The sequence below is a fragment of the Coregonus clupeaformis genome, chromosome 40 (genome assembly GCF_020615455.1).
Source record: "Coregonus clupeaformis isolate EN_2021a chromosome 40, ASM2061545v1, whole genome shotgun sequence".
Lineage (NCBI taxonomy): Eukaryota > Metazoa > Chordata > Actinopteri > Salmoniformes > Salmonidae > Coregonus > Coregonus clupeaformis.
This window is the reverse complement of record NC_059231.1, coordinates 1,302,397-1,325,687: the sequence shown is the minus strand read 5'-3', so window position 1 is coordinate 1,325,687 and position 23,291 is coordinate 1,302,397. Positions and strand designations below refer to the sequence as shown.

At 46.3% G+C, this 23,291-nt stretch overlaps 1 protein-coding gene across 1 annotated transcript in view; it reads left to right on the top strand.

Annotated features, from left to right (window-relative positions):
• hpgd (15-hydroxyprostaglandin dehydrogenase) overlaps positions 1-23,291 on the top strand; it is a 33,079-nt gene that overhangs the window by 4,390 nt on the left and 5,398 nt on the right. The window lies entirely within an intron of this gene.

The following is a 23,291-nucleotide window of genomic DNA, read 5'->3' as shown; positions in this document are numbered from 1 at the left end:
GTTCCATTGCAACGGGCAAGCTCAATCAAGCACCCGCTAAAGTATTTGAAATGATTTCAGACAGTATTTGAACCCTGGGGCCTCATTTATCAATATTGCGTAGAAACTATTCTAAAATACTACTTACGAACGGAATTTAGAATGGTCGTACGCATAGAAAAAAGTGTGATTTATCAAACAATCCTACAAGCGTCATACCCACAGATAACCATTGATAAATAATGTTTGTTTTGCTGATGATTGCATCGAAAACATTGGCTCATCGAGGGCTGTGAGATTCCAATCAGCAAGCTCCCACAGAAAAGTGTCCGTTGCCAAAAACCCGAGGGTGGATAGCACTTGGATGTGCACCGGAATGGTAGGCTATGCGTTTGCATTTTTTAAAGTAGGTCTTAAATCCTCGCAAAAATCCTATAGGAGATTGTTTTTTGGCTCTGTCGTAGCTGGCCGCGACAGGGAGACCCATGGGGCGGCGCACAATTGGCCCAGGGTAGGGGAGGGAATGGCCGGCAGGGATGTAGCTCAGCTGGTAGAGCATGGCGTTTGCAACGCCAGGGTTGTGGGTTCGATTCCCATGGGGGGCCAGTATAAAAAATAATAATGTATGCACTCACTAACTGTAAGTCGCTCTGGATAAGACTGTCTGCTAAATGACTAAAAATGTAAGTGTAAAATGTAAATGAGCCAATCTGTACTTAATGCAGAAAAAGTCCCACCTGTGCCAAATCTTCCAACAGAGCAAGGTCACAATCTCTCATGCGATTTCCCATTATCTCAGTCTTATAATATGTCAACAATGGTTTCACTTCCTCTCATTTAACAAATTACTGTACTTTATATGGATTATTATTGTAACAAATTTACTGATGTGGTCAAATTATATAGCATGTCAAGCTACAGTTGAAGTCGGAAGTTTACATACACTTAGGTTGGAGTCATTAAAACTCATTTTTCAACCACTCCACAAATTTCTTGTTAACAAACTATAGTTTTGGCAAGTCGGTTAGGACATCTCCTTTGTGCATGACACAAGTTTACAGACAGATTATTTCACTTATAATTCACTGTATCACAATTCCAGTGGGTCAGAAGTTTACATACACTAAGTTGACTGTGCCTTTAAACAGCTTGGAAAATTCCAGAAAATGACGTCATAGCTTTAGAAGCTTCTGATAGGCTAATTGACATCATTTGAGTCAATTGGAGGTGTATCTGTGGATGTATTTCAAGGCCTACCTTCAAACTCAATGCCTCTTTGCTTGACATCATGGGAAAATCAAAAGAAATCAGCCAAGACCTCAGAAAAAAAAATTGTAGACCTCCACAAGTCTGGTTCATCCTTGGGAGCAATTTCCAAACGCCTAAAGGTACCACGTTCATCTGTACAAACAATAGTACGCAAGTATAAACACCATGGGACCACGCAGTTGTCATACCGCTCAGGAAGGAGATGCGTTCTGTCTCCTAGAGATGAACGTACTTTGGTGCGAAAAGTGCAAATCAATCCCAGAACAACAGCAAAGGACCTTGTGAAGATGCTGGAGGAAACAAGTACAAACTTATCTATATCCACAGTAAAATTAGTCCTATATCAACATAACCTGAAAGGCCGCTCAGCAAGGAAGAAGCCACTTCTCCAAAACCGCCATAAAAAAGCCAGACTTACGTTTGCAACTGTACATGGGGACAAAGATTGTACTTTTTGGAGAAATGTCCTCTGGTCTGATGAAACAAAAATATAACTATTTGGCCATAATGTTTGGAGTAAAAAGGGGGGGGCTTGCAAGCCGAAGAACACCATCCCAACCGTGAAGCACGGGGGTGGCAGCATCATGCTGTGGGGGTGTTTTGCTGCAGGAGGGACTGGTGCACTTCACAAAATAGATGGCATCATGAGGAAGGAAAATTATGTGGATATATTGAAGCAACATCTCAAGACATCAGTCAGGAAGTTAAAGCCTGGTCGCAAATGGGTCTTCCAAATGGACAATGACCCCAAGCATACTTCCAAAGTTGTGGCAAAATGGCTTAAGGACAACAAAGTCAAGGTATTGGAGTGGCCATCACAAAGCCCTGACCTCTATCCTATAGACAATTTGTGGGCAGAACTGAAAAAGCGTGTGCGAGCAAGGAGGCCTACAAACCTGACTCAGTTACACCAGCTCTGTCAGGAGGAATGGGCCAAAATTCACCCAACTTATTGTGGGAAGCTTGTGGAAGGCTACCTGAAACGTTTGACCCAAGTTAAACAATTTAAAGGCAATGCTAACAAATACTAATATAGTGTATGTAAACTTCTGACCCCACTGGGAATGTGATGAAAGAAGTAAAAGCTGAAATAAATCATTCTCTCTACTATTATTCTGACATTTCACATTCTTAAAATAAAGTGGTGATCCTAACTGACCTAAGACAGGGAATTTTTACTAGGATAAAATGTCAGGAATTGTGAAAAACTGAGTTTAAATGTATTTGGCTAAGGTGTATGTAAACTTCCGACGGCAACTGTATGTTTCATGAATTCACAAAGGAAATGCAAGAAAACCAAAAAATGATTTAATTAATACTCTCCCAATTTCACACATTTTCAACATATATGTTCCCCATTTTACGCTTAACAAGCAGTTCCCTTAATCCACCACTTGGTCCTGTCGCACGCATGGTCATGGCTGTGCGTAAATGTACGCACACTCTCAAGCAAACTTTCATATTGATCAATTTCACACTTTGCACACAGATTTGTGCTTATGCATGGTTGATAAATGAGGCCCCTGGTCTGGTAAGCAGCAGAGATTTGCCTTCCCGTGACCCCTTTGGGTTCTTGAACACGCGGAAACAGGGAACTAACATGTATGCTGACAGAGTGCAGAGTCCGGACTGGTGGATAAACCTAACACTGGGCTGTGGTGGTCATGTGGTGTTGTGACTTCTGTGCCAAGATCCACAGTTTGTGCAATAGTACTAGTGGACTTGAGTTAAATGCTCTTGCCTAATGTCAACATTATTTTATCTAATATCATTGGTCTGTGCAGGCACAGCTCCAGGCATAAGCGACATAAGCTAATGCTCCCCCCAAAATAATTATCTATGTTTTTTTTGTTTTTTTGGAACTCAGTCGGGGTCTCAACTTACTGTTAAGAGTTAGAATAGTAGAATATACAAGGTGCAAGTTCGAAATTTGATTATGCATCAGCAATTTGTCTCTTGTTATGTCCGTCACTGACAGTCACTGAATTAGCCATGTCAGCAAAAAATTTTAAAAAGTTTGGTAAATTAGTCGAGCCAGCTATCTAAACTTGTAGTAATCATGGCCGAATACCAACCAGGCATGCTGGGTACGTGCCCAGGGCCCCTGACCTCCAGATGGCCCCCATTGATTTTGTTAGTCACTCTCACTCAGATATCATTTACATGGCATAAGTCATGGCAAAATGTGTAGAATTGCAGGAAATTAACTTTAAAATGTACATTTTTCTCTCCGCCGTTGAAAGGGGGGCCACTAAAGTGGTTTGCCCGAGGGTGGCCCAACTAAATCTCACTTATGCCCCCAAAAGGCTAGAGCCAGCCATGGGTGTGCTTGTTGAAATGCTACTTGACAATGACAAAGGTAATACATTAAGTTAAATTACGTTTCTGTAATGAAACACTTGTAAATGCAACTGGAGAATGTTGTGCTTGAAATTTCCAGTGCGAAATTTCATTTGATCAGAAAACAGACTGTATTGTTGGGAGGCTGTTCTCAGGCCTTTGGAATGTAAACTTTGGTGGTGAAAACATAACAGTTTCTTGTGTTTGATTAAGGTGGAACAGTAGATAACCTGGAGGATGGTGACTTCTCTCTCTCTTTTCACTCTCTCTCTTTCTCTCTCTCTCTCTCTCTCTCTCTCTCTCTCTCTCTCTCTCTCTCTCTCTCTCTCTCTCTCTCTCTCTCTCTCTCTCTCTCTCTCTCTCTCTCTCTCTCTCTCTCTCTCTCTCTCTCTCTCTGTTTACATTGCCAAAGCAAGTGAAATAAATAATATAAAATGAACAGTAAACATTACACTCACAAAAGTTCCAAAGGAATAGAGACATTTTAAATGTCATATTATGTCTATATACAGTGTTGTAACGATGTGCAAATAGTTAAAGTACAAAAGGGAAAATATATAAATATGGGTTGTATTTACAATGGTGTTTGTTCTTCACTGGTTGCCCTTTTCTTGTGGCAACAGGTCACAAATCTTGCTGCTGTGATGACACACTGTGGTATTTCACCCAGTAGATATGTTAGTTTATCAAAATTGGATTTTTTTTGGAATTCTTTGTGGGTCTGTGTAATCTGAGGGAAAATGTGTCTCTAATATGGTCATACATTTGGCAGGAGGTTAGGAAGTGCAGCTCAGTTTCCACCTCATTTTGGGGGTGGTGTGCACATAGCCTGCCTACGGCGGCCTCTCTCAATGTCAAGGCTATGCTCACTGAGTCTGTACATAGTCAAAGCTTTCCTTAATTTTGGGTCAGTCACAGTGGTCAGGTATTCTGCCACTGTGTACTCTCTGTTTAGGGCCAAATAGCGTTCTAGTTTGGTGTTTTTTTGTTAATTCTTTCAAATGTGTCAAGTAATTATTTTTTTGTTTTCTCATGATTTGGATGGGTCTAATTGTGTTGCTGTCCTGGGGCTCTGTGGGGTCTGTTTGTGTTTGTGAAAAGAGCCCCAGGACCAACTTGATTAGGGGACTCTTCTCCAGGTTCATCTCTCTGTAGGTGATGACTTCCTTTTAGGTGGTTGTATAATTGTCTGTAGCTCTCTCTCTCTCTCTTTCCCTCCCTCTTTATCACTATCTGTAGCTCTCTCTCTCTCTCTCTCTCTCTCTCTCTCTCTCTCTCTCTCTCTCTCTCTCTCTCTCTCTCTCTCTCTCTCTCTCTCTCTCTCTCTCTCTCTCTCTCTCTCTCTCTCTCTCTCTCTCTCTCTCTCTCTCTCTCTCTCTCTCTCTCTCTCTCTCTCTCTCTCTCTCTCTCTCTCTCTCTCAGTATGCACTTTGACACAGATATACCTGAACTCCATTCTCCCTCAGCCAATTCACAAACCGTATAGTATCAAGATGATTCTCCGCTAAATATTCCATGGGACTTTATTCAGTCACACTTTACATTGACACTGTGTATCTATCCCTGCATGGAAAACAATAGCCCAGTCAACTCCAAGTTAGTTTCCCTAAGGTTGGTCTGCAGAGAGAAGGAAGAAATATCACCTGGCTCAGTTCACAACCATGGGCCAAGAATCTCCCAGATGTCATAAATCTAAATGTAATCTAGACTATATGGTTATCACAAGCGAGACATATGAGTCTGCCATTGGGCTCATTCATACGCATTGTCTATGTGTTGATATCAATTGGGTTCTGGTGAAATATTGTTCTCTGGATGATAGATGATGTTAGATGACAGGATTTTGTGGTTGTTTGGTACACTGGACCTAATCCCCAAACTGACACACTGAGCAACTAGAGAGAGCGTTGTGAAAGAGTTCCATGTAGGTTGATAAGATCCTGGGCTGGAATTCAAACTCCAACTGAACTTTGGACTGACATGACTGTCCTAACACCTGGGTGGAGACTGGAGGTTGATCACTCTCCTGCTGAGGTTTACCTTTATTTCTTCCTGTGATGTTTTTTATTTTTTTCTGTCTCAGCAGCTTCTTTCTCTTTTTTGTTTCTTTCTCTCTCGTTCCTCGTTCATTACTCATCGCTTAATAGTTTCGAGAGGGAGAGAGAGAAGCTTCCAATTCAAGTTGTCCCAGCACAACAGGCAAGGCTGGTTTAAATTACGTAATTTCAACTAGTTTACAACCAAATGTGGTTGTACTGACCTCATTTCAACAAGTTGCGCCTGCTGGGGTATCTCTGTGCAGTTGTAATGACACTGTCCATGTCCAAGATCATCCAAATATTGTACAGATGCGTAAACACATCCCTGTGCAGCTGGTAACATCATATTCCATCATTAAGCTGCTTGTAGATGCTATTCCTCAGTGCTGTCGCTAGCAGATAAGTGAAAGTTATGCTACTAACCAAAACAAGACATTCCCCAACCATGCCTGTGGGTGATTCCGATACAGTGCCTTCAGAAAGTGTTCACACCCCTTGACTTTTTCAACATTTTGTTGTTACAAAGTGGGATTAAAATGTATTTAATTGTCATTTTTGGTCAACGATCTACGCAAAATACTCTAATGTCAAAGTGGTAGAAATTCTAACATTTATTACGAATTAATGAACAATGAAACACTAGCTTGGTTAGATAAGTATTCACACCCCTGAGTCAATACATGTTAGAAACACCTTTGGTAGCGATTACAGCTGTGAGTCTTTCTGGGTAAGTCTCTAAGAGCTTTGCACACCTGGATTGCGCATAATGTGCCCATTATTCTTTTTAACATTCTTCAAGCTCTCTCAAGTTGGTTGTTGATCTTTGCTAGACAGCCATTTCAAGTTTTGCCATAGATTTTCAAGCAGATTTAAGTCAAAACTGTAGCTAGGCCACTCAGGAACATTCAATGTCGTCTTGGTAAGCAACACCAGTGTAGATTTGGGGGAGAGAATACAGTCAGTCACAAAAGTGAACCAACAACCTAAAACGTGAGAACAGGATCCGGAATGGACCAGACATAGAAGTGCGACCGTATAATTCACCTACGGTGAACAGGCCCGCACTCTGACACCACCAAAAACAGAGGTACCAACCGTACCAAACAAACAAACAAACGAACACTCCACACAGCCTCTACCCACGAGAGGTTATGCCTTTCTTGTCCAAAATAACCACCCTGCTACACACTATGCACACAGTAGCACTGTATCCTAGCTAGCAGTATGTAAAGGAGACCAGGGGTTGATAATCCCTGGTCCCAGAGGGCTCTCCCAATTGTGTGGTATTTAAAACCGAGTGGCCGATGCCACTTGAGGTTTTAAGTTGTTTATTATCGATATTCACAGAGCACTCATGTACTCGGAACCCCACCCGGGTCAAACCAGGCACACCCTTCCCGAATTCAGTGTTTTGCAGCACACAAACCACACATGCAGCTGACTGGAGGAGCAAGCTTTACCCACAGACCACACTGTCATACTGTCAGGGCGTGTTGTAGGTGTAATGTAGGAATCAAACGCAGGACTCAGACTGAATGTTCCAAAGGCTGTATTACTGGCCAAACCAAGGCAACAGGACAACTAGCCCGAAAGCGAAAAAAACCCGCACGAAGGCGAAAGGTAAATTGCGCACAAACAGGTGCGACAAAATGTAACTGTGCACACACAGGTGCGAAAATGCTCCAGCGCAGTGGAGAATAAGCTCAACCGAGCAAAACACAATACTGACGGAAATAATTACACACAACACTAGACAAACACAACGAGAAACTTATAGGACACTAATTACGCCAAAACAGAAACAGGTGTGGAAACAAACAGACAAAAGCAAACGAACATGAAACATACAGCGGTGGCAGCTAGAATTCCGGTGACGACGAACGCCGAAACCTGCCCGAACAAGGGAGAGAGGCAGCCTCGGCCGAAACCGTGACAGTACCCCCCCCTTGACGCGCGGCTCCAGACGTGCGCCGACTCCGGCCTTGGGGACGACCAGGAGGACGCGGAGCAGGGCGCGTCGGATGCCCCCGATGGAATTCCGTCAGGAGCGACGGGTCCAAAACGTCTCTCCTCGGCACCCAGCACCGCTCCTCCGGACCGTACCCCTCCCACTCCACTAGATACTGGAGACCCCCCATCCGACGTCTCGATTCCAAGATGGATCTCACGGAGTACGCCGGTGCCCCCTCGATGTCCAACGGGGGCGGAGGAGTCTCCAAGATCTAATCTTCTTGGAGTGGGCCCGCTACCACCGGCCTGAGAAGGGACACATGGAACGAGGGGTTAATACACTTATACTCCACAGGTAGCTGTAATCTATAACATACCTTGTTCAACCTTCTCAGGACTTTAAATGGCCCTACAAACCGCCGACCCAGTTTCCGACAGGGCAGGCGGAGGGGCAGGTTTCTGGTAGAGAGCCAGACTCGATCACCAGGTGCGTACACCGGTGCCTCACTGCGGTGGAGATCAGCGCTCGCCTTCTGACGTCGGAGGGCCCGCTGCAGGTGGACGTGTGCAGCGTTCCAAGTCTCCTCCGAGCGCCGCGCCCACTCATCCACCGCAGGAGCCTTGATCTGGCTCTGCTGCCAGGGTGCCAGAACCGGCTGGTAACCTAACACACATTGAAATGGAGTTAGGTTAGTGGAGGAATGGCGTAGGGAATTCTGGGCCATCTCGGCCCAGGGAACGTACCTTGACCACTCCTCCGGCCGGTCCTGGCAGTATGTTCTGAGAAACCTAACCACATCCTGGTTTACGCGTTCCACCTGCCCATTACTCTCCGGGTGGTAACCCGAGGTGAGGCTCACCGAGACCCCCAACCGCTCCATAAACGCTCTCCAGACTCTAGAGGTGAATTGGGGACCCCGATCAGCCACAATGTCCTCGGGTACCCCGTAGTGCCGGAACACATGGGTAAACAGTGCCTCTGCAGTTTGTAGGGCAGTAGGAAGACCCGGCATGGGGAGCAAACGACAGGCCTTAGAGAACCGGTCCACAACGACCAGGATGGTAGTATTCCCTTGGGAGAGGGGAAGGTCTGTTATAAAGTCCACTGAGAGGTGGGACCATGGTCGTTGTGGAACGGGCAGGGGTAGCAACTTACCCCTAGGTAGATGTCTAGGCGCCTTACACTGGGCGCACACCGAGCAGGAGGAAACATAAACCCTCACATCCCTTGCCAACGTGGGCCACCAGTACTTGGCACTAAGACAGTGCACTGTCCGGCCGATACCCGGATGTCCAGAGGAGGGTGACGTGTGAGCCCAATAGATCAATCGATCCCGAACCTCGAGCGGAACGTACTTCCGACCCTCCGGGCACTGTGGTGGACTAGGGTCGGTGCGTGCCGCCCGCTCGAGTTCAGCATCGACCTCCCACACTACCGGTGCCACCAGACACGACTCAGGCAGTATGGGAGTGGGCTCCACGGACCTCTCCTCCGTGTCATACCGCCGAGACAGCGCATCTGCCTTGCCATTCTGTGACCCAGGGATGTACGTGATCTTAGAAGTAAACCTGGTCAAGAACATACTCCATCTTGCCTGGCGAGGGTTCAGCCTCCTCGCCGCCCGGATGTACTCCAGGTTACGGTGGTCCGTCAAAATGAGGAAAGGGTGTTGAGCCCCCTCAAGCCAGTGCCTCCACACCTTGAGAGCCTGTACCACAGCTAACAGCTCCCTGTCCCCTACGTCATAGTTCCGCTCCGCCGGACTGGGCTTCTTAGAATAAAAAGCACAGGGGCGGAGTTTAGGTGGCGCGCCAGACCGTTGGGAAAGCACGGCTCCTAAACCGGCCTCCGACGCGTCCACCTCTACCTGGAACGGCAAAGAGGGATCCGGATGCGCCAGCACCGGGGCCGAGGTAAACAGGTCCTTCAGCCTCCCAAAAGCCCTGTCCGCCTCGGCCGACCACTGCAGACGCACCGGACCCCCTTCAACAGAGACGTGATGGGAGCTGCCACCTGTCCAAACCCCGGATAAACCTCCTGTAGTAATTTGCAAACCCCAAAAACTGCTGCACCTCCTTCACAGTGGTTGGTGTTTGCCAATTACGCACGGCCGACACCCGGTCTACCTCCATCTTCACCCCTGACGCAGACAACTGATAACCCAAAAAAGGAGACCGACTCCTGGAAAAACAGACACTTCTCTGCCTTCACATACAGGTCGTGCTCCACCAGCCTCCGCAACACTCTGCGCACCAGGGCCACATGCTCGACACGGGTAGGTGAGTACACGAGAATGTCATCAATGTACACCACCACCCCCTGCCCCTGCATGTCCCTGAAGATCTCATCCACAAATGATTGGAAAACTGACGGAGCGTTCATCAACCCGTATGGCATGACCAGATACTCGTAATGGCCCGAGGTGGTACTAAAGGCTGTTTTCCATTCATCACTCCCTCCCTGATGCGCACCAAGTTGTACGCGCTCCTGAGATCTAATTTCATGAAGAAAACGCCCCATGCAACGACTCAGTCATGGTCGCAATCAGCGGGAGTGGATAACTATACTTCACCGTAATCTGATTGAGACCACGGTAACTCGATGCACGGGCGCAAACCACCATCCTTTTTCTTCACGAAAAAGAAACTCGAGGACGCGGGGAAGTGGAAGGCCGTATGTATCCTTGTCTCAGCGATTCGTCTATGTAAATCTCCATAGCTTTCTTCTCCTCCTGAGACAGAGGATACACATGGCTCCGTGGGAGCGCAGCTCCTGCCTGGAGGTCTATCGCACAATCCCCCTGCCTATGGGGGTGGCAACCGCGTCGCCCTCGCCTTACTAAACGCAATAGCCAAATCCCCATACTCAGGTGGAACGTGCAATGCGGGCACCTGGTTTGGACTCTCCACCGAGGTAGCCCCTACGGAAACGCCAAACATCTACCCACACACTGAGCAGACCACTCCATCAGAGCCCTCTCCTGCCACGAAATAGCTGGGTTATGGGTACTCAACCAGGGCATGCCCAGCACCACCGGATACGCAGGAGAGTCAATCAGGAACAGCTGAATCATCTCCTGATGATCCCCCTGCGCACACATCCTAAGTGGCGCCGTGACCTCCCTGATTAAGCCCGTACCCAACGGACGACTATCTAGGGCGTGAACGGGAAAAGGAACATCAACAGGAATGAGGGGAATCCCCTAACTCTAAACAAAACTTTTTATCAATAAAATTCCCAGCCGCGCCTGAATCTACCAGCGCCTTATGCTGGGAATGAGGTGCTACCTGTGGAAAACGTACAGGCATACAAAAATGGGCAACAGAGAGCTCTGGGTGAGTGGGGCGCCTACTCACCTGGAGGGAATCCCCAGTGCGGGACCTGTCGTCATCTCCCCTAGGAGGCCATCCCCAGCACCTAGCCGCGGTGTGTCCTCCCCGACCACAGTTGGTGCAGTGGATGGACCCCCTAGCCTGCCGACTCCTCCTCTCTCTAGCGCCAGCGCCCCGAGCTCCATAGGACACGGCTCGGAGGCGCTGGAGGGTGAAATGGCGGACCCTCCGCAGGACGTCCGCGGTAGCCAGTAGGTTATCCAGCCTGATGGACATGTCAACCAGCTGGTCGAAGGAGAGGCTGGTGTCCCTACAAGCCAGCTCCCGACGGACGTCCTCTCGTAGGCTACATCTGTACAGATCGATGAGGGCCCGATCATTCCACCCTGCATCTGCCGCTAGCGTACGGAATTCGAGCGCGAATTCCTGGGCACTTCTCCTCCCCTGCCGGAGGAAGACCAGACGCTCCCCCGCCGCTTTCCCCTCCGGGGGATGGTCAAACACCGCCCTGAAGCGGCGGGAGAACTCGTTGTAAGTAATCGTCGTGGCGTCGATCTTCCTCCACTCCGCGTTGGCCCACTCCAACGCCTTTCGGCCAGGCAGGAGATCAGGGCGGACACGCTCTCATGCCCTGAAGGTGCCGGGTGCACTGTGGCCAGGTATAGCTCCACCTGGAGTAGGAATCCCTGACACCCAGCCGCGGCTCCGTCGTAGGCCCTCGGGAGAGATAGTCGGACTCCTCGAGGTTCTGGCGCTGGAATGGGCGGGCTGGCCGATGGTGCTGGCAGGGCGGGAGGCGGTGGAGGCGGACCCCAGCCTCGGATGGTGGAAATCACCTCCTGCAGGGCGGTCCCCATCTGCAGGAGCTGATCTTGCTGGTCCCGAACCTGGGCCTCCAGTCTCGTCTGGGCTGCTTCGGCTCCTGCTGATTCCATAGAAGGTGTGTAATTCTGTCAGGGCGTGTTGTAGGTGTAATGTAGGAATCAAACGCAGGACTCAGACTGAATGTTCCAAAGGCTGTATTACTGGCCAAACCAAGGCAACAGGACAACTAGCCCGAAAGCGAAAAAAACCCGCACGAAGGCGAAAGGTAAATTGCGCACAAACAGGTGCGACAAAATGTAACTGTGCACACACAGGTGCGAAAATGCTCCAGCGCAGTGGAGAATAAGCTCAACCGAGCAAAACACAATACTGACGGAAATAATTACACACAACACTAGACAAACACAACGAGAAACTTATAGGACACTAATTACGCCAAAACAGAAACAGGTGTGGAAACAAACAGACAAAAGCAAACGAACATGAAACATACAGCGGTGGCAGCTAGAATTCCGGAGACGACGAACGCCGAAACCTGCCCGAACAAGGGAGAGAGGCAGCCTCGGCCGAAACCGTGACACATACGACTCCAGAAGTTTCTTATACCTACATCACCTTTAACCAAGTAAATTACAACAAAAGCAAGATCACTAAACGAACATGGCTGAAAACCTTAGTATCCCATCCTCATAGGAATGTCCAGGCGGACTAAAGAAAAGAGAATTGAAAAACAATCTGGTTTATTACAAGTTGCAACAGGGAGACACCTCCAGCACAGAAGCAGAGAACATTTCAAACTGGCCTCTTGGAGACAGGCCCTTTATATTCTAATCAGACAAAACCAAATGTTCTGTAAACACCAGCCTGAGAGGCTCGCAGTTCAAAACAAAGGCAGTGGCTTTGTCAGCTGCTACATAATCCGTGTCCACAGAAGGCCATCAATACAACAGTGAATAATCAGTGTGTCCTTGTGCCTCCAGTCTGGCGTCAATCACTATCAACAGATATGAGAGTAATGCATAACATTCAGTCTAAAGTCTAGTGACCATCAACCTGCACCGTGAGTGTCATAAATAGAACACTGGAAATGTGTTACAGAAAGGGAAAATATATAAATATGCTAAATATTGTTTTAATCGCTCTAAACCTGATTATGTTACAGTGATAGAACGCTCTCACCCGTAGATAGGCTAGCTACAAGGGACAACAACATCACACATTATCTCTACCCCCAAAGCCAAAACACTGCTGACATGACATCATTTTGTTTTCTTTAACATTGAAAAGAAACGGTTGGCAAGATGATGCTTGATGTACAACCGCAACAAAAAGCTGCAGGCGCTCACAGGCCACACTTTAAATGGCAGCTGCCTCTAATGGGACAAGGAACTTTGGAATGTAGGTGGACCCGCTGAAGTGTTCGGTACAGGCTTCTTCCTTCACTGGCAGTTATGCAATGACTGGCTAACTGACTAACTGACTGACTGACAGACGGCTCCTACAGCGGGGAGAACAAGTATTTGATACACTGCCGATTTTGCAGGTTTTCCTACTTACAAAGGATGTAGAGGTCTGTAATTTTTATCATAGGTACACTTCAACTGTGAGAGACGGAATCTAAGACAAAAATCCAGAAAATGAAATTGTATAATTTTTAAGTAATTAATTAGCATTTTATTGCATGACATAAGTATTTGATACATCAGAAAAGCAGAACTTAATATCTGGTACAGAAACCTTTGTTTGAAATTACAGAGATCATACGTTTCCTGTAGGTCTTGACCAGGTTTGCACACACTGCAGCAGGGATTTTGGCCCACTCCTCCATATAGACCTTCTCCAGATCCTTCAGGTTTCGGGGCTGTCGCTGGGCAATACATACTTTCAGCTCCCTCCAAAGATGTTCTATTGGGTTCAGGTCTGGAGACTGGCTAGGCCACTCCAGGACCTTGAGATGCTTCTTACGGAGCCACTCCTTAGTTGCCCTGGCTGTGTGTTTCGGGTCATTGTCATGCTGGAAGACCCAGCCACGACCCATCTTCAATGCTCTTACTGAGGGAAGGAGGTTGTTGGCCAAGATCTCGCAATACTTGGCCCCATCCATCCTCCCCTCAATACGCTGCAGTCGTCCTGTCCCCTTTGCAGAAAAGCATCCCCAAATAATGATGTTTCCACCTCCATGCTTCACGGTTGGGATGGTGTTCTTGGGGTTGTACTCATCCTTCTTCTTCCTCCAAACACGGCGAGTGGAGTTTAGACCAAAAAGCTCTATTTTTGTCTCATCAGACCACATGACCTTCTCCCATTCCTCCTCTGGATCATCCAGATGGTCATTGGCAAACTTCAGACGGGCCTGGACATGCGCTGGCTTGAGCAGGGGGACCTTGCGTGCGCTGCAGGATTTTAATCCATGACGGCGTAGTGTGTTACTAATGGTTTTCTTTGAGACTGTGGTCCCAGCTCTCTTCAGGTCATTGACCAGGTCCTGCCGTGTAGTTCTGTGCTGATCCCTCACCTTCCTCATGATCATTGATGCCCCACGAGGTGAGATCTTGCATGGAGCCCCAGACCGAGGGTGATTGACCGTCATCTTGAACTTCTTCCATTTTCTAATAATTGCGCCAACAGTTGTTGCCTTCTCACCAAGCTGCTTGCCTATTGTCCTGTAGCCCATCCCAGCCTTGTGCAGGTCTACAATTTTATCCCTGATGTCCTTACACAGCTCTCTGGTCTTGGCCATTGTGGAGAGGTTGGAGTCTGTTTGATTGAGTGTGTGGACAGGTGTCTTTTATACAGGTAACGAGTTCAAACAGGTGCAGTTAATACAGGTAATGAGTGGAGAACAGGAGGGCTTCTTAAAGAAAAACTAACAGGTCTGTGAGAGCCGGAATTCTTACTGGTTGGTAGGTGATCAAATACGTATGTCATGCAATAAAATGCAAATTAATTACTTAAAAATCATACAATGTGATTTTCTGGATTTTTGTTTTAGATTCTGTCTCTCACAGTTGAAGTGTACCTATGATACAAATTACAGACCTCTACATGCTTTGTAAGTAGGAAAACCTGCAAAATCGGCAGTGTATCAAATACTTGTTCTCCCCACTGTATATTGGATTGCAGCATGTTTGACGTAAATCATTGTTTTGGTTCACCCTGTTCTTCATGATGTGTGGTAAGAGGAGAATAACCTGAAATGTACACAGGGTTTCAGTTGACAATAATCTTGGAGCATTTTGGGGGAAGGAAAACACACACATACATTTTAGAAGGATTCAAACATTTTTAAAGGTCTTGGATACAAGAGCACTTTAAGGATACCAAAAGCACCTTCTCCACACAATTAGGCTGCCCATAACTGCTGAAACCGAGCAGTACTGTCACGACTTCCTCCGAAGCTGCCTCCCCTCCTTGTTCGGGCAGGCTTCGGCGTTCGTCGTCACCGGCCTTCTAGCCACTGCCGCTCCATATCTCATCATTCCATTTGTCTTGTCTTGTCAATTACACACACCTGGTTCGTATTCCCCTCATTAGTATGTGTTTAAGTGTTCCCTCTGCCCCCTTGTCCTTGTGGGTGATTGTTTCATGTGAGATGAGTGGAGCTCGGTGGAGCTACCTGTACTTTGTATTGCCAGGGTATATTTTCCCTGTGTGCCTGTATTTGTTCCAGTGCGCCTGTGTTGCGCACTGGAACACCCACACTCGTTCAGAGCCCTCTGCTGTGCACTGTACCCTACCCATCTACTTTCCTGATCACATGGTAGTTCCCCAGTGTAAGGGCTAGTCGATCAGGCGCAGCTGGGAACTTTATGGACAGGGCATTCTCACACAGTTTAGGCATTTCATTGGTTCCCCTATCCATTCCACTCCCCATCAGAGCACTTGATAGTCGACCATTAGGGTCCGGGTTTGTTAGGGAAGTTACAGCACCAGTCACCATGATTACCCACGAGACTCATTGTGAGCAAGTCACTTTTTTTTATTATTGAGTCTCCTGCTTTCCCTGTGGGATTAGGAATCCCTTGGTTAGCACTCCACAACCCCACCTTCTCATGGCCGCAGAGGGTTCTCACGGGGTGGTCGCGAGAGTGTCAGGGTAGGTGTCTAGGTAATTCCATTGGTGCAACCACGGTGGAATGTCCAGACAGTACCTCCACCGTGCGTATTCCCCCCTAATACCTCGATTTGGCGCACACGTTTTCTAAAACGCAGGCAACCAAGTTACCACCTCATCGGGCGGGGGATTGTGCGATAAACCTTCGGGTAGGCGCTGTGCCTCCCAGGAGTCATGTGTATCCCCTGTCACAGGCTGAAACGGAGGCTATGGAAACATACGTCACCGAGTCTCTGTGCCAGGGGTATATACGTCCCTCCACTTCACCCGCCTCCTCGAGTTTCTTTTTTGTGAAGAAGAAAGACGGCGGTCTGCGCCCTTGCATTGATTATCGACCACTGAACAAGGAGACAATACGATTTAGTTATCCTCTCCCCCTCATTCCTTCAGTGATCGAACTAATGCATGGGGCGCGCTTCTTCACCAAATTAGATCTCAGGAGTGCGTACAACCTGGTGCGTGTTCGAAAGGGGGATGAGTGAAAGGGGGATGACTGGCATTATTAATACCTGGTGATGCCCTACGGTTTGATGAATGCTCCATCCGTCTTCCAGTCCTTTGTGAACGAGGTGTTTCGGGACATGCTTGGTCGTGGTGTAGTGGTCTACATTGATGACATTCTGGTGTATTCCGTTACGCGCGCCGAGCATGTGTGCCTGGTTTGCAAAGTGCTGACCCGGCTGTTGGAAAATGACCTTTATGCCAAGGCAGAAAAGTGTCTGTTTTTCCAGCAGTCGGTCTCCTTCCTCGGATACCGCATTACCACCTCAGGTGTGGAGATGGAGGGAGATCGCATTTCAGCCGTGTGTAATTGGCCGACTCCAACCACGGTTAAGGAGTTGGTGCGCTTTCTTGGTTTCGCCATCTACTATCGGAGGTTTATCCGGGGCTTTGGCAAGGTCGCAGCTCCCATTACATCTCTGTTGAAGGATGGGCCGTCCCGGCTCTGCTGGTCTGCTGAGGCTGACAGGGCTTTCAGTAACCTGAGGGGTCTGTTCACCTCAGCCCCAGTACTGGCCCACCCCGATCCATCACTACCATTCGTAGTGGAGGATGTTTGTATGTGTGCTTTAACTCCGGGTGTAAAACACAGAAGAGATCATGGTTTGCAGGATACCTGAGGGCTAGGTTGTATTTCGTGGGTAGAACTTGCAGCCTCGCCTTAACAGTAAAGGTGAGAATGTCCTCGCCAATAGCAGTACTCAGGTACATCGTACACACACACAGGCTGTCTTTTCAAATCAAATCAACTTTATTTGTCACATGCGCCGAATAGAACAGGTGTAGACCTTACAGTGAACTGCTTACTTACAAGCCCTTAACCAACATTGCAGTTTTAAGAAAGATAAGCGTTAAGAAAATATTTACTAAATGAAGTAAAATAACAATAACGAGGCTATATACTGGGGGTACCGGTACCGAGTCAATGTGCGGAGTACAGGTTAGTCGAGGTAATTGAGGTAATATGTACATGTAAGTGAAAGGGAAAGGGGGATACCTAGTCAGTTGTACAACTGAATGCATTCAACTGAAATGTGTCTTCCGCATTTAACCCAACCCCTCTGAATCAGAGAGGTGCAGGGGACTGCTTTAATCGACATCCGGGGAACATTGGTAGGTAGGGGTAAATTGACTATGCATAGATAATAAACAGTGAGTAGCAGCAGCGTAAAAAAAGAGGAGGTCAATGCAAATAGTCTGGTTAGCCATTTGATTAGCTGTTCAGCAGTCTTATGGCTTGGGGGTAGAAGCTGTTAAGGAGCCTTTTGGACCTAGACTTGGCAGTCCGGTACCGCTTGCCATGTGGTAGCAGAGAGAACAGTCTATGACTAGGGTGGCTGGAGTCTTTGGCAATTTGTAGGGACTTCCTCTGACACTGCCTGGTATAGAGGTCCTGGATGGCAGGAAGCTTGGCACCAGTGATGTACTGGGCCGCACGCATCACCCTCTGTAGCGCCTTGCGGTCGGATGCCGAGCAGTTGCCATACCAGACGGCGATGCAACCAGTCAGGATGCTCTCAATGGTGCAGCTGTAGAATCCCTTGAGGATCTGAGGACCCATGTCAAATAGGCATTGTCGTGCCCCCCTCACGACTGTCCTGGTGTGTCTGGACCATGACAGTTTGTTGGTGATGTGGACACCAAGGAACTTGAAGCTCTCGACCCGCTCCACCACAGCCCCATCGATGAGAATGGGGGCGTGCTCGGCCCTCCTCTTCCTGCAGTACACAATCATCTCCCCTGTCTTGATAACGTTGAGGGAGAGGTTGTTGTCCTGGCACCACACCGCCAGGTCTCCGACCTCCTCCCTATAGGCTGTCACATCATTGTCGGTGCTCAGGCCCACCACCGTTGTGTCGCCGGCAAACTTAATGATGGTGTTGGAGTCGTGCTTGGCCACGCAGTCGTGGGTGAACAGGGAGTACAGGAGGGGACCAAGCACACATCCCAGAGGGGCTCCCGTGTTGAGGATCAGTGTGGCAGACACACTGCCGCCCACCTGGGGGCGGCCCATCAGGAAGTCCAGGACCCAGCCGCAGAGGGAGGTGTTTAGTCCAAGGGTCCCTAGCTTAGCTTTTTGTATGTGGTGTGGGATTATTCATCATGTTGTGTTCTTGTAGACTCTAGAACTCCCAAAAAGCCGTACAGTGAAATTATAGACTGTCATTAATAATACTAGATGTGATTTGTTATGCATCAATCAAGACTCTGGAGGTAAAAGTACCCAACAATTATACAACGTCATTGCTGAGAATAAAACGCTGCAGGCGAGAGGATGTATACATTTAAAAAGGACAACAACAGCAACACAGTACCAAGTCAAAGCTACAATAGAGAGAACTGCACATTATACATCAAGCAGAGTGAGTTGGGAAAGTCAGGAAAAGTCAGTTAAAAAGTTTGTAAAATATATTTTAAATCATGTAGCCCTTTACACTCGTACCTGTATATGAGTTGAAAATGGCAGATTTGGGCACTAATAAGTGCCTAAATTGGAATGTAGTGGCTATACAGTAAGGGTTCTGGCTCTGCGCTTCACAGCGCTGTATGGGTTTTGACTGACAGCCATTCTGAACTTGAGCACCGCTCGCAACAAGAAGTTGCCTCCATACCTTTCAGTAATTGTGCAACTTTTGCAAATGTTTTGTTGTCTGGGTGAGGGGAACTGCTGTACATTAAGAGGACTGGATGTATTTTGAAAGATGAGACATGGAAGATTATAGTAAATACCGCTTTGATGTCATACAAGCAAGCCAAACACCTGTGAGTCCATATACAGTGTCAACGTTTATGATCACTATGTTTGATGTACAGTTGCAAGATGACATGGCGTTATATCCTGGGTTCTTCTGAACAGAATGAGCCTATGTTTGTTTACTGGGAAGAAAATTCACTGCATCACACGCACCTGAATGCACGCATGAGTCTTGACTCCTTTCTGTGCGCACCAAAATTACGATCTGTTTCCTTGTGAAAGCTTAACACTCTAAGATCGTATTTTATAACTTAGCTAGTTATGTTGGCAATAGAACAAGCTTTCAAATCATGCCCACCTGACCCTGATTGTGATTTATAATGGACTGTTTTTGGATTGCGTAAACAACAACAGTAATTGTGTGATGGCGGGATGGAGGGCTGTGTTCCAAACAAAACAGCTACAAGTGTGCTAGTTCCTCAGCGGCACAGCTAGGACAGCTCACAAATGTACCTTTATAGTTTAAGACTTTTCTTTGAGTCATAAAAGTGCATTGAAATTGCTTAGGAACTGTGCACACTTTGGAGAGGTGTGTGGCCACTTGGAGACACCAGTTAATCTTCTCACTCAAACCCTTGTCATTTTTGTCTTATGTTGCACCTACTCCACATTTTCCAGGAATATTCTATCATGTTACTGAATGTATCCAGAGTATTTTCAGATTTCGTTATCAACAAATGCAGCGAAAAGTACACTAAATGTAAAATGCAGATCAAATCAACAGTTTGGATTCAGTCTTGTGTCAAGTGAACTGTTTTTCCATTATCTCCAAACTGTTCCCTTTCAATTGCTACAATGGTTATGCATTTTCATATTTCTTCTGTAAGAAACATCTCAATATAGCCCTATCCATATAGGCCAATTCCCACGAGGGTAAAAGGTGAAAGTGTCTAAAAGTTGGACTTTAGCAGGCTTTTTACATTTAACCCCTTTGCTTCAGTGTTGTACTGTAATAACCTATTAAGACACAGTTCATCAAAAATACTGTAGTCAAACTAGTATTTTCTTCCAGTTCAGCCAAAGATCAGTGCCTTGCAAAAGTATTCATCCCCCTTGGCGTTTTTCCTATTTTGTTGCATTACAACCTGTAATTTAAATGGATTTCTATTTGGATTTCATGTAATGGACATACACATTATAGTCCAAATTGGTGAAGTGGAATGAAAAAAATAACTTGTTTCAAAAAATGCTAAAAAATAAATAAAAAAGTGGTGCGCGCATATGTATTCACCCCCTTTGCTATGAAGCCCCTAAATAAGATCTGGTGCAACCAATTACCTTCAGAAGTCACATAATTAGTTAAATAAAGTCCACCTGTGTGTCACATGATCTCAGTATTTATACACCTGTTCTGAAAGGCCCCAGAGTCTGCAACACCACTAAGCAAGCGGCACCACCAAGCAAGCGGCACCATGAAGACCAAGGAGCTCTCCAAACAGGTCAGGGACAAAGTTGTGGAGAAGTACAGATCAGGGTTGGGTTATAAAAAAATATCTGAAACTTTGAACATCCCACGGAGCACCATTAATTCCATTATTAAGAAATGTAAAGAATATGGCACCACAACAAACCTGCCAAGAGAGGGCAGCCCACCAAAACTCACGGACTAGGCAAGGAGGGCATTAATCAGAGAGGCAACAAAGAGACCAAAGATAACCCTGAAGGAGCTACAAAGCTCCACAGCAGAGATTGGAGTATCTGTCCATAGGACCACTTTAAGCCGTACACTCCACAGAGCTGGGCTTTACGGAAGAGTGGCCAGAAAAAAGCCATTGCTTAAAGAAAAAACAAGCAAACACGTTTGGTGTTCGCCAAAAGACATGTGGGAGACTCCCCAAACATATGGAAGAAGGTACTCTGGTCAGATGAGACAAAAATTGAGCTTTTTGGCCATCAAGGAAACGCTATGTCTGACGCAAACCCAACACCTCTCATCACCCCGAGAGCACCATCCCAACAGTGAATTATAATGGTGGCAGCATCATGCTGTGGGGATGTTTTTCATCGGCAGGGATTGGGAAACTGGTCAGAATTGAAGGAATGATGGATGGTGCTAAATACAGGGACATTCTTGAGGGAAACCTGTTTCAGTCTTCCAGAGATTTGAGACTGGGACGGAGGTTCACCTTCCAGCAGGACAATGACCCTAAGCATACTGCTAAAGCAACACTTGAGTGGTTTAAGGGGAAGCATTTAAATGTCTTGGAATGGCCTAGTCAAAGCCCAGACCTCAATCCAATTGAGAATTTGTGGTATGACTTAAAGATTGCTGTACACCAGCGGAACCCATCCAACTTGAAGGAGCTGGAGCAGTTTTGCCTTGAAGAATGGGCAAAAATCCCAGTGGCTAGATGTGCCAAGCTTATAGAGACATACCCCAAGAGACTTGCAGCTGTAATTGCTGCAAAAGGTGGCTCTACAAAGTATTGACTTTGGGGGGATGAATAGTTATGCACGCTCAAGTTTTCTGTTTTTTTGTCTTATTTCTTGTTTGTTTGACAATAAAAAATATTTGTCATCTTCAAAGTGGTAGGTATGTTGTGTAAATCAAATGATACAAACACCCAAAAAATCAATTTTAATTCCAGGTTGTAAGGCAAAAAATAGGACAAATGCCAAGGGGGGTGAATACTTTCGCAAGCCACTCTATAGTTCACTGTAGTTCCAAATAAGGGAAGAGCTTTCTGACGTTTGTAATGTCTTCAGCACTCCATTCGAGCTGGTTAGGCATAAGGGGAAGTACAAGTATGCCTGAAACTGAAAGATAATGGTTGGTTGTGTTTTATGATAAATTACCACACATTGTCGTGTTATTGCGCATACTTTCCTTCCTGTGTGTCCCAGCAGTAAACCTGTGGCTCCTATAGATCCATTTTCTCCTTGTCACTTTAGTGTCTGTTTTTAGCTGAAGTGACAATAAGATTTGAAGTTAAGACTGTATACAATGTTTCCTATACAATTCCAGCTGCCATATGCCCTCTCCTACAGGACTGAAATTCAGCGGGAACACATGGGTGCTTTGGGAGTTCTCATAGTGAAACTCATTTTAACACACTCTTAGAAAAAAGGGTTCCGAAAGGTTTTTTTGTGGTGTGATCTGGTTCTACCAAGATGCGTTTTGATTGGAAGAACCCTTTTTGGAAGAAAGGGTTTTTTGATGATTCTTTGGAAGGCCAAAAGGGTTCTTTGGAAGGCAAGAAGGGTTCTACATACAACCATATATCATATTTCCAAGCATGCTCTATTACAGGGTGATTTTCAGAATTGTTTGTTTTAATGTGTTTTTACATGAACATTGATTGGTTTAATAATTTTATGCTACACAAAGATAAATAACATATTTATTTTTAAACTAAAACAATCAGTTAGTAGTTGGACTTATTGCACCTGTTACTGAGATGGTTGTTCCGGTTTAGATCATTGAGGTAGTCTCAGTATTCAAACTTCCCTACCCTGGCAATGTTTCTGAATGCAGGTTGCGGTTGATTAAAAACATTTCGTAACTCTGGCAGGATTCCAATAGGAATTACACATCACTTTGCAAGCCAGCATGATGTGACTTGCAGGCCTGACGTGGCCTATAAACCAGGGGTTTCCTAACACCACTAGGGTTAGGGTTTAACTAGGCCGTCAACGAAACGCCTTATGATAGATAGATCTCTTCATAAATAATTTGATTTTAAAGGCTGGTGGAACCATTCATAGTGGGTTCTAAGAATAACCTTTAGATGATAAAATGGTTATTGGTAGAACCATATACAAGGGGTTCTACGAAGAACCCTACATGGTAGACCCTCTGCAAAGGGTTCTACCTAGCACCAAAAAGGGTTCACCTACGCTGACAAACCGAAGAACACTATATGGTTCTACTTAGCATGTAAACATTCTCTTTGAGCTCAATTCCCTTTGATTTGACTGTGTTCCCAGAGGGATTTTTCCATCTTATTCCACCTCCGTTATCTTATACAAAGGTGTTGAGAAGTTTCAGAAACAGGTTTCTCTTATGGCTTGCCCTGGCTCTATCCCTTTTAAAGGGGAAAATGAATGATTGATTTTCACAAGATGAAGGTTTTATGTGTCCATAAAAGGAAGTTGAGCCCTTTATTTGGAGGGGGAAGCGAGGTTCTGGAGATTGTTCTAGTTTAAACAGAACTTGACAGCCGGCCCAACACACACACACAATGCT